This window comes from Meriones unguiculatus, chromosome X (genome assembly GCF_030254825.1).
Source record: "Meriones unguiculatus strain TT.TT164.6M chromosome X, Bangor_MerUng_6.1, whole genome shotgun sequence".
Taxonomy (NCBI): Eukaryota; Metazoa; Chordata; class Mammalia; order Rodentia; family Muridae; genus Meriones; species Meriones unguiculatus.
The window spans coordinates 109,041,575-109,054,651 of record NC_083369.1 but is presented as its reverse complement, the minus strand read 5'-3'; the positions used below and the strand labels follow the sequence as shown (position 1 = coordinate 109,054,651).

General features: G+C 37.7%; 1 pseudogene; it reads left to right on the top strand.

The window, feature by feature from the left end:
• Nucleotides 1–3,304: 3,304 nt before the first annotated feature.
• On the top strand, nucleotides 3,305–5,949 carry LOC110543122 (sodium/potassium-transporting ATPase subunit beta-3-like; annotated as a pseudogene).
• Nucleotides 5,950–13,077: the final 7,128 nt, after the last annotated feature.

Genomic DNA, 13,077 nt, shown 5'->3' with positions numbered 1-13,077 from the left:
TTTGATTCAATTACATTGATCAATGTGTCTGTTTTAATGCCCATATCATGCAGTCTTTATTACTATTGCTCATAGTACAACTTGAAATCAGGGATGGTGATACCTCCAGCAGTTCTTTTATTTTTCAGGACTGTTTTAGCTATCCTGATTTTTTTTTCCATATGAAGTTGAGGATTGCTCATTACAAGTCTGTAAAGGATTGTGTTGAATTTTGATGGGTATTGCATTGAATATGTAGATTGCTTTTGGTAGGATGACCCTTTAGATTGTTAATCGTACTGATCCATGATCATGGGAGAACTTTCCAACTTGTGATATCTTGCTCAATTTCTTTCTTCAAAGGCATTGAAGGTTTTATCATATATGTCTTTAACTTGCTTAGAGTTATTCAAAGATATTGTATATTATAAAAGGTTATTGTGAAGAGTGTTATTTCTCTGATTTCTTTATCTTTCTCTTTGTCATTTGTGGATGTCACGGCTATTGATTTTTTTGTTTGTTTGCTTATTTGATCTTGTATCTATCTACTTTGTTGAAAATGTTAACCAGCTGTCCCTGGTATTATTTCTAGGACCACTTATGTATACTAGCATATCATCTGAAAATATTAATACTCAGGCAAGGGGTTAGGTTGGGAGTGGTTTGTTGCAGTGCTAGGAGTGACCCTGAGAACTGGGGCTGGAGGAACAGAAAGAGTAGAGAAGGTTCTTTGACAGCCTGCCTGGTCTTCTAGCAGGGTGTGTCTGTTCAAATTAAGAACTGGGACACAGTGACAAGAGGGGGAAGGGAAAGGAGTGGACTGCAGTATTTAAGGAAGTGTGTCCTGAGGCTCATGAGGTAGGGGAGGCTGCAGCTGTTGCTGTATTGCAGCACTAGGGATAACCCTGAGGATTGAGTCTGGGGGAACAAATAGAATGGATGATGTTTGTGGGCATCCTGGGAATGTTAAAGTAGTTTTAATCTACAATTTTCCAATGTCTAAGAACTCAGCATACATTTATTATAGGTTAGGCCCTATGCTGTGTGTTATTAACAAAGCACAGTAATCTGTATCTCATGAGTCTACCACAGAGGGCCTCTGAAAGACTCTACCGAGAAGAGTATTAAAGCAGATGCTGAGACTCATAGTCAAACTTTAGGTAGAGTAAAGGGAATCTTATGAAAAAAGGGGGAGTTAGAAAGACCTGAAGAGGACAGGAGCTCCACAAGGAGAGCAATAGAAAAAAAAATCTGGACCCAGGAGTCTTTTCTGAGACTGATACTCCAACCAAGGACCATGCATGGAGATAACCTAGAACCCCTGCATAGATGTGCCCATGGCAGCTCAGTCTCCAAGTGGGTTCCCTAGAAAAGGGAACAGGAGGTGTCTCTGACATGAACTCAGTGGCTGGCTCTTTGATCACCTTCCCCTGAGGGGGGAGCAGCTTTGCCAGGCCACAGAGGAAGACAATGCAGCAAGTCCTGATGAGACCTGATAGGTTAGGGTTAGATGGAAGGGGAAGGAGAACTCCCCTATCAGTGGACTGGGGGAGGAGTATGCGAGAAGAGGGAGGCAGGGTGAGATTGGGGGGGGGATGAAGGAGGAGACAACAGCTGGGATACAAAGTTCAATAAGTTGTAATTAATCAAAAAAATTAAAAAAGAATAAAAAAGAAATATATACTGTGTGAAAAAATATATAATGCAAATGGAAGGGGTCATATGAAGGAGCAATCTTGGAGTTGTATGAGATAGATTAATTTTAACTGCAGTGTTAATTTATAGTACTCAGACAAGGGTTAAATAAGCACTTGGGTAAGATCTAGATTACTAATCATACATCAAAGCAGCCAGTTTAAAGATACCAGCCCTTGCATAAGCCTGAACTGTGTCAAGGCTCTATTCTAGGAAATAAGAACCATGAGCCCCAAAGCAAGTTAATTAACCTCTCAGAGCATCCATTTCTGGAATTGCTGAAGGATTTTACGCAGAGGAACGATTGAGTTTTAAATCTACTTCAGGAAGATTGGTTAAGTATCTACATAGAAAGTGGTTAAGAACAGCAAGGCAGAGGCGGGAGCTGAGATGAGAGACCAAAGAGTTGTTGAGAAATCAATGTTTTTACCAGCATCTGGCAACTCTGATGCTGACAATGATTCACCATATACAGTACTTACTTCAGGACTGGCATGTAGCCAAGGAACAGTGTTACCCCTCCTCCCTGCTAGAACAACAGAGCCCATTCAGTATCAATTCTTTAGACTAGACTGGGCTTCTTTTCCTCCAATCCCAAGACCTAACCAGCTCCGGGGAAATGACAGGCCCTGGGAATCAGAGAGACAGAGACCTTCCTCATCATGCTCAGCTGCCCTTCTGGGTAGGAGGTCATGGATTGTCCCAGAGGCAGCACAGCTTTCATCTTAGGAAAATCTCATGGATGTAAAGTTTCTTCCCCTTGCCTAGGAAAAAGATGAAGGCAGCCTGCATTTCTGCTGGAGTGGAGCTAAGATGTAAAGGCACAATACCTTTGAGATTCCTGCTTGTAGAAGGGCTTGTCCAGGGAGATTTTATTTTATTTTTTAGTTGTTGTTAACCAGAATGTGTATCCTGTTTTTTTTTATATTTAGAGATGTTCTTCAATAACCATTATGATACAATACAGAATAGCTGTAAAAAATAGACTTGTTTAACTTTCCTTAAATCAGTTTTTTTTTAATGTATTGGCATTGTGCTCTTTTACTGAATATCTACTAAGAGTTATGTTGAAATTCTACTATAATCAATCTTGTATGGTAGATAGTGTTTGGGGAGTGCAGTGTAATGAAGGGAGATCTGGTTTTAGAATTACTTTTATACTTTATTACCTGTGTTACTAGACAGGTTAGGTTAACTTTTTTGAGTCTTTGTTTCCTTGTCTATAAAACTGAGATAGCATTTTAATATTTTCTTCAGGATTACTGGAAATGAAATATGTAATTCTTTTACTATATTAGAAGTAATAGAGGGTTTGGGAAGATGTCTCAGTGCACACACATGCAACTCCATATATCCATACACATATGTGACTACATATACATGCACACATATATACTAAATGAAGTAATTGATTATTATTTATAGAGTGTATATAGTCAAGCATTTAGGCTTCTAAGAATTAGTTCTGGCAGTTGCCTCTAGTGGTATAACAGAGAGTTGTCCACGGTCCTGCCATCCTCCATCACCATCGCTGGACTGCATTGCTGTGGTTGCCAGGATATGCCACCGAGTCCCTGGTCACCTCCAGTCCCACACAGCCTTCATTAACCTCACCTTCCATATGCCCACCATGATGAAGACGGAGAAGTCCTTCCACTAGATCCTGGTAGAGTGGAAGCTATTCATTTACAATCCTACCAGCAGAGAATTTCTGTGGCAGACCTCTAAGAGCTGGGGTCTGATCTTGCTCTTTACCTAATTTTTTATAGGTTCTTGACTGCACTCTTCTCATTCACAATATGGGTCATACTCCAGACTCTGAACGATGAGGTTCTGAAATACAGAGACTAGATTCGTAGTCCAGGACTAATGGTTTTTCCAAAGACATCGGCTGCCTTGGAATATACATAGAGTATGTCTGAGCCAAGTACTTATGAAAAGTTCATTGAAGACCTGAAACAGTTTCTAAAGCCACATTCTGTAGATAATCAGAAGAATTTCACGAACTGTCCTGATGGAGCACTTTTTGAGCAGAAGGGTACAGATTATAATCCATGTCAGTTCCCAGTTTCCTTGCTTCAAGAATGTAGTGGTGTGGACGATGCTGATTTTTGCTATTCCAAAGGACAACCGTGTTCTTATGAAAATTTACAGAATAATCGAGTTACCAGAAGGAGCTCCACAAATAGCATGTGTGACAAACATAGTAAAGATATCAAATTATCCTGATCTTGGACATACAGACTTAAAGTATTTTCTGTATTATGGGCACGTTGGATATCAACAGCCTCTGGTTATCATCCAGGTCATCTTTGATTCTAGTGCTACCAAGAAATACCAGCATGGTATTAAAGCCAATGCTGAGACACATAGCCAAACTTTAGTCAGAGTGAAGGGAATTTTATGAAAGAAGGGGAAGATGAAAGACCTAGAGGGGTCAAGAGCTTCACAAGGAGAGCAACAGAACCAAAAAATCTGGGCCCAAAAGTCTTTTCTGAGACTGATACTCCAACCAAGGACCATGCATGGAGATAACTTAGAACCCCTGCACAGATGTAGCCCATGGCAGCTCAATGTTTAAGTGGGTTCCCTAGTAAGAGGAACAGGAGGTGTCTCTGACATGAACTCAGTGGATGGCTCTTTGATCACCTTCCCCTGAAGGGGGAGCAGCCTTTCCAGGCCACAGAAGAAGACAATGCAGCCACTCCTGATGAGACCTAACAGACTAGGATCAGAAGGAAGAAAAAATAACCTTCCCCTACCAGTGGACTTGGGGAGGGGAGTGTGTGGAGAAGGGAGAGGAAGGAAGAGATTGGGAGGGGAGGAGAAAGAAAACTAGAGGAGGGATACAAAGTAAATAAAGTATAATCAAAAATAAAAAATAATGGAAAAAGTGAACAAATTGTAACAAATAAAAAAATAAATAAAATTAAAAAAAATAAGGTATGAGGAGATTCTGAAAAGTAGAGAAATGCTGTGAATCTGAGTCCTTTGCTTGCCTACGAAGTCCTTTGCTTTCCCCACCTGCTAGCTGCTACTTGAAAACATGTGATATAGTGTTTTGTTGTTGTTGAGTTCTAGTGGTATTCTTGTGATAAATTATCATTTCCACATAGTATCCCTATCCATATCTGAAGAATTTTATTTTGCAGGCACTACTTCATCTCCCCTGTCAGCAATACTTTCTCAGCTTATGTCACTATTGCCTGTCTGTTAGTCTGAGTCTTCCAATCCTCTGACACCCTTCATGGATTTAAAGGAGTCTCTTATCCATAAGTGCCTCTGTTAAGGGAAGATGAATCCAAAGCCTCGACACCAGAACTGTCACATATGTTCTATAGGCACTGCTCAGCAGCCATTGCCCTACCAGCCCTTGTCATACTTTCAGAGTTCAAAGGTTAGTGCCTAGTTCAGTGAATGGGAGGAGAAGGAGAGTGGGAAAAAATGTCAGCAGATGACACTCCCTGACCTTGCTTCCCTTTTCTCAGAAGTGGTGTTTTGTTGGTTCCTTTCCCACAGCTGAGCATGTCATAAAGGAGCTCTGTTCTCTAAGCATTTGCTAATTGCAGCACCACTGGGTTAAAAAACAACAACTAAAAAAGTCAAGAATGTAGAGACTCTACTCTCAATTCATTTTGATATTTGTCCTTTCTTGCAAAGTCAGTTTCTGATTATATTTTTATACACAAAAAATTATTAATTCAGTTAAAAATTAGTAATTCAGCACTGACACACTCAAATTTCTAATATTTAAATAACCTTTTATGCTGATTAAGGATACATTATATTAGATACATTGGGTTGCAAAGCTGCAAAACACCCAACAGTTACATATTCTTTTGAATTCTGTCAAAACAGCCTTTTTCTCGAGGGAGGGGATTTCTCCTAATTTCTAGTGAACTATCTAGGCCTTTCAATGAAATTTTTTTGACAACTAATTTTTTTACTGAAGCAAATACTAGTTATACTTGCAGTTCACTTTGATCCTTTGATCTGGGGATGACATGAGAGTGAGTGTGGGGGAGGAAAAAGGCTGAGTATAGTTCACTTGGTGATTTATTTAGCTCTTTTCACAGGATTAGAGTGGGAATCCTTAAAAAACAGCATTGTTTAAAGCTATAATGATTAGGATGTCTCACTTTAGCTGGACTAAATTCTAAAGTGATCCCAGCGGCTCTGAAGTCAGGGAGTCCATTTTATTCTGTGCTTAAGAAGCATTCCCTTGGAGTCCTGCTGATTCTGGAGATTAATAAAGAACTTTCTAGTGATAATTAATTAATTGCATACACCACTTTGATTTCAAATGAGTCACTTTAGTTTGGAGATAAATAATCTCCTCTAAACTGTGAAAGTAAAATGAAAAGAAATGTTGAGGGCCATAACAACAACCTATCTGTATACATAAGTTTATTTCTCTTGGACTCCTAATGTTAGAGTAATAATGTTACTAGGACTGCAGCCTCTAGAGTTCAGAAGAGGCCCGGATTGCTTTCTTTAACCAGCCTTACATATCCCTTAAACTGTTGCCAGTTTAACTGATCCCTACTAAATTTAATATGTGGCTAGAAAAATAAATCAGTACAAATAACAGGACTCAATGCGCAATGGGCATTTATTTTTATTTAAATTCATTATTATTGCTAGTGTGTGTGTGTGTTTGTGTGTGTGTGTGTTCATGTAATGGCCTTCATATGGAGGAAACAGAGGACAGTGTTTGGGAATTGGTTCAATTCTCCCACTGTGGGATGCAAGCATCAAATTCAGGTCATCCCTTTTAGTAGAGCAGGGATTACTCTAAATTGGGTTAAATTTTAGTCACCTAGTTACCCTCTAAAGTGTCCACCACAGTAAAGGATTTCAATGGTTTCTCAATGAATTGATTCTATTGTAGATTTCAGTTACAGCAAAACTCTAGGAAGAAATAAAGAACGAAAAGGCAAGAAAGAAATAGAGATAAACAATTTTGAGAATCTGAAAAAAAAAAACAGTACCTTGAAATAGCACTATTGAATGAACATTACAATGCTTCTCCTTAAATATCTGCCTCGGTTTATATTATCAATTTCTTTTACATCTGAAAAGTCCTATCCTTTCTTTATACCTCTCCAGTATGGTAAACCTACTATCTCAAGTTATTAAGTTATTAAGAGAGGAGGGAAGAAGAAGTCACTGATGAAGTTCAAGTGGGAACTTAGCTTCTGTCTGAATTTAGTATCTCTTTCATACCAAACATAAATCCTTCTTTAGTTGTAGTTTTCATTTGACACTAATAACCAAATAAAGGCAACTGACATAGTTATAGTTTCCTTGTTTTTAACAAAATATAAAATGCATAAGATAGTAAGCATCCTTGGGCTCAGAGCAAAAATTGCTTGTCTTGTTTTGGTCACAAGTTGTGATTAATTACATGCTCAATTATTATCTGTCCTTGGTTCTTTGTGAAAACCTTTGCTTTTAACTGAGATTTTCATAGATCACTTAATAAATGTTGTATTATTCACTCTATGCTCTGGTAACAAAGAAGTGACAAACTTTAGTGAACCTATAACAAAAAAGATTTAATTTTTTTACTCATGTCTTATGTCTCAGATTTGCTATGAGTTGACAGGGTGTATTGTATACCAATACTGCTGGAGCTGCACTTTGATATTTTATTGCTAATCCTAAGGCAAAAACACCAAATAAAAAAGAAGAAGGAAAGAAAGAAAGAAAGACAGACAGACAGACAGAAAGAAAGAAAAGAAAAAAAAGAAAAATTCTATAATATATTATTCCATGGATATATCATCTTTTTTTTAGAAATACATAGTTGACATTTCCTTTATAACATTTTGTCATTCCTGTTTTGTTTCTCTGTTTGTGCTGGTATGGCATCCTTCTCTCTCCCTAATGATAGCCACTTTTTTTTTTTTTCAATGCAGTTTATTCAGGAACCTTGAACAATCATCTGACCCTGGGGAAAGCCAGCCCACAGCTTAAATAGCCTCTGGGTAGCCAACCCCAGCGTGCCATGTGGGCAATGCAGATAGGTCCATATACATGGAAGCAAGCCAGATCCTCGACCTTAGCCAAATGTGGAGTTGTTCGTGACAGAGAGCACTCACCATCGGGAAGGTGGAAGGCGGAAACCAGCTCCATCTTTAAGGCGCGGCATTACGCAGCTCTCTGCAGTTCCCCCTTTTTGTTTTAGACACATCAGGCAAGAGTAGAGGTCTGATCTCTGATATTAGAAATAAATTGGGACTTTGTACCAATGTTCATTTAGGTGTCATGCACCCAAAGAGCATCAGACCCGTCCGATACCTTTTTCTCAGAGGCGGGACCTGGGGCATCAACCCACATGCAATCAGACTTGCTCTTCTCTGGGTCGAAAGCAGCTGACCCTGAGTGCAGTGCTTAGCCTCGCATCCTGAGCGTAACATTTTAGCTTTTTATGGTAGCCAACCATGCTTGGGGAGACTGTCCTGCTTCAATGGCTGTAAAGGCCTGAATGGTCATGGCTGCATTACGCTGTTGTGAGACTCTAATCTAGCACATATACCACAGGAAACCAAGGAGACAACACCAGAAGGCCTTCTAACGCTCCCATGCCCACCCATTTCTTCAGATGATTCATGGCTGCAGCAATCCATGATGATAATCCTGTGGCTAGTCCTGCGTCCACTCTGGTAGAATTTACTGTGACAATGGCCACTCTCAGCTGCTCCATCGTAGTATCGAATTCTCCAGTCCAATTACCTAAAATATAGCTAGACAATTGTTTAGACAGATTTGCAGCATAGGGAAAATTCTCATGTTGTATGCTAGTGACTCAAAGTCCAGCATACTTTCATTGACAGCCAAGTTGAGCGATTTGCCATAGGGTATCAATTTGCTCCTGCACGAGGTCAATCCTCTGATTGAACACCATCAAGCCTCCTTTTAGTTGAGCATTAATTTCTTTTTGTACATCTAAGGCATGAGCTACATTGGCTAAAAGATTATTCGGGGTCTGAGCAGTCTGCACAGTATGACTCATGGCTAATGCCGCGGTGGTAGCTCCAACAGCCGCTCAGACCTACTCAGACCTCGGACACCACCACTGCTAGTTCTAGAACTGATGCAGGAAGTTCCAAAGAGGGGGTTAAGGCTTCCCATAATATTTCCTATAAGCCCACACCTGTTTGTTTATATCCCCCATTTTTATTCATTATTAGCCAGATAGAGCCAAGTAATTGTGGTAAATATACTTGCTTTTTTGCCCAATGCTGGAATGCTAGTAAATTTAGGTATGCCCTGGTTACTTGCATGCCTCGCTGGGTGCCTGTGCCCGTTGATGCCCCTCACGCTATGACTCTCTTCAGACAGAAAAGGGATCTTGGAATTACAGCCGCCATTGTTACTGCCATCTCATTGGCGGCTGTTGGAGATAGCCATTTTTAAATTACTTCTATGGTAACTATCTGCACTGATGTATTTATGTGCACCCAACTTTTAACATCTTCACTTCTATACCCAATTGTGCTCATCCCATCTTCTTTTGTATCATCTTAGACTTCAATATATCCTTGTACATATTTTGAGTGATGAGATGAGTGATTGAATCCTTGCATTAGAGTGTGTTTATAAAATTTATTCTGTTCAGACATTTTATGAAATCTATTTTGTTATGTATTGTCCAAATTTGCTTTCTAGTGCCTGTGCTTTATTCTATTTTCGCCTCTCAAGCTGTTGGGCTTCTACATTTCCTTCTCAATAGAAACTAATAATACAGCATGCAATTTCACAAAACAGAGTTCAAGTGGGGATGATATGGAAACACCTTCTAGAATGAATAGACAGTTCTCTAGAGAATTAGAAATGGTCTGACACTCCCAGTCAAAGTTTAAAAACTTTCTGTGAAAGAAAAAGAAGGCCACTGATCATTACTTTATGGAAGAAACCACTCATTGTCAACATGATATGTTTGTCCTTTAGGGCAAGAGGACCAATAACACCCTAACAGTTACTTTGTTGGCATGTTAGTATCAAAGGCAATATTTTTAAAATGTCTGTTTTGCAGCATAGTGAATTTAATTGTGCTTACTCATCTTTTCTTACCTACTTGTCAAAATTCTAGTTTGAGAATTCATATCAAACTTATTTTTGTTCAAAAGGAAAAGCTGTTGTTATGAATGTTAGATGAAATACATTTCTGGTTTGCTAGCTGTAACAAACTCTTCATATGCAAAAACCAATATTTACAAAGTAGACAAGGGCACAATCACAGAAAGATCTCATAGAAAAATTAATTGATTTACAATCCATACATAATGCCCTTGAATGCAAACACATACGTCTGCACATATGTAGACACCTCCTACACACTCACACACACACACACACACACATACAAAGAGAGAGAGAGAGAGAGAGAGAGAGAGAGAGAGAGAGAGAGAGAGTTGTAAGGTCCTTGCTTGCTTGAGAACCTTAAGGATAGAGGTGGTGTTAGACATATCAAACAACTTTTTCCTTTCAGACAAGGCAGCCTTATTCCCATGTGTAACACAGGGATCATTATAGTGCCTTTCCCATAATTTCTGAGGCATGCGTAGTGCTTTATGCAAAACAGGGGACACCAGACATTATTAAAAAGCTAAAAGTATTTATTGTTATTATAAAGCAGGTTTCTGATCAATGTTTCAGATTAAAGTCACCCTGTGTTTTATATGTCAAGGTGATGTCTCTTTAACAGCACATGCAACTAATACCCTAGTAAGGAGAACTGAGGATATTGGAGAGAACCCAGTTCCAGGTTTCTGCCATAGGTTATTATTTATACCTATAACTGATTTAACTGCTGTGAGCTATCACCACTGTCTGGGCCTGAAAAAGAATTCAAAAAGATTCAAATTCTGAGGTATAAGCTATAATTTGGTAACAGCCCCTATTTGTTTCATGCATTTAATATACTGCACACCATTCCTAGTTAGTTACATACATTTAACACACCAAGCAAGGTGGAAATTGTCATTAGCAACATTTTATAGTATAGAAAAATGAAGCCCAGAAAGTCTAAGCACGTGGCTCATGATACCTAGTAAGCTAGAAACGGGTAGGTTTGAGAATCTAGCTTTAGTCTCTGTGGTCTTCAAAATACAAGCATTAGCATCCAAGACTCCAAAATTATCATAACATTATTAATCACTGTTGAAAATTATCACCTGTTCCATTCTTTTTTTCATATTTCCCAAAGATTCTTTGTGTCTATCATGACTTCAACAAATGCTATGAAAACCTCAGCCAGTGCTATCGTAGTTATAAGTAATGTTTCCTAATGTATTTAGAGATTTATTAAGGTACCATTGTTAACATTCCCTGCTCAGGATTAAATAGATTAAATTTTAGTGCCTGCACTTACATAGCTGCTGGACCATTTGGTCTTCATGTGGGTCAGCTAGCAAGTCGAATGGTGGCTGCTTCTAACATGGACTCTATTGCCTGCTTGTGGGTCACATTCATAATGAAATTATGACATTTTCAGGAAAATAGAATGAACTGGAAAGAATATTAAGTAAACTAAACCAGATGCAGAAAGAAAAATACTTTGTATTTTCTCTCATATTCAGATGCCAGTTTTAATGATCATAGACATAGGCATATAAGTACTGAGGTGTGGGGATCATAAAACTACAAAGAAAAACAAGGGGGGAAGGTGAACCTTTATAGTTTGTTTTATGTTTCTTATTTCTCAATAAAATTATGTTTATAAATCACATTAAGGTGTCGACTTCTAAACATAGGTTATCTTTGTCTAATTTCTTTTTAAATGCGGAAACTGAAGACACAGCTTAGTGGTTAAGAGTTTTTACTGCTCTTGGAGAGGCCTGGAGATCTATTTCCAGCACTCCTATCAGGTGGCTTACAACCCTCTGTTACTCTAATTGTAGGGTATCTGACACCATCTTCTGGCTTCTGCAGGCACCTGCACATAAATAGTGCACGTAAAGTCATTGAAGATCACACATATACACATATAAGGAAATAAATAAATAATAAAGTATGGAGTATATCATCTATGTCTTAGGCTTATTACATCTTGTTATAGGGCTAAATTCAAGTGGAAATTTTGCAAGTTAAATTTTTGCATATTCATTGATTAAAGTACAATTAAAATAAATGAACACACCCATTAATAAATGAACAAAATCATTTAATATACTGTGACAGAAAGTTATCATTTATGACTCAAGTTGGTGACCAATATTGTGCTGTTCTATGAACCTAATGTAATGCCAAATGACAGGTATCACCAAGAAGGAGTATTCTGGGAATTATATAAACTAAATTCTTTCTTACAGAAATGATATGGAATAAGCTTGTTATATAGTGCTAAGGTGCTATTTATCTCCAGTCACTGTTTTTGAGAAACAACCAATGGAATACTGTTTGCTTATCTCATTCTATCTTTAAAAGCATTTGCAAATTCTCTTGCAACAGAACAGAGCAACCCACTGCAGCACATCAAGTTGCCTCATGATTAAGAGCATCCTCTTCCACTGAGGTCAGATAAAGCAGCCCAGGTGCCTCTATTCCCACTGTTAGGGGACCCAGATGATGACCACCACCACATTTTTATTATTGTTTATTTACTGATATTCATCAATGTTACTTCCATTTCTTAGCTATGGTGAACAATACTATAATGAACATGGATTTGTAAGTATCTCTATTTTCCAGGTTAGGATCTTTTGAGTATATACCAAAAGTGAGTGGTAGACCTGGGTCACATTATAGCTCCACTTTTAGTTTATTATTGTTTTGAGAAACTTCCATACTTATTTCCATTGCATCAGAAAGCATCTGTATTCCTTCATACCTAACCAAAGTTTGATATTTGTTGTCTTATTCTTAGTCCTTCTGAGTGAAATGAATTGAAATTTCAAAATAGTTTTAGTTTGCATTTCTCCACTGGCTGAAAATTTGAACAATTTTCAAACATTTATAAGCCATCCATCTTTTGTCTTTTCCGTTTATGTCATTGATGTATTATTGATTATATGATTTGGTTTCAGTTTTTGTGCTTAATTCTGCCTTTATTTTATTTAGTTTGTTAGTTTTAGATCATAATAAGATTACATTTCAACCTTTTTTTTACTCCCTGCAAAACCTTCCATATACTATCCACATACTTTCAAATTTATGACTTCTCTTTTCATTAATTATTTTTTCATGAATATTGTTGTATTTGATTTGATAAAAATATATATATATATTAAGGGAATCAGTTGTGAAAATAGCATAAAAATATATATATGATAATAAATTATTTTATGCTAATTAAAAACTATAAAAATAAGTGAATAAATCAATGAAATAATTGTAAAATCCTTAAGAAAAGGAAACAACTGTAACATTTTAGGTCTATAATTAAATAAAGATGCT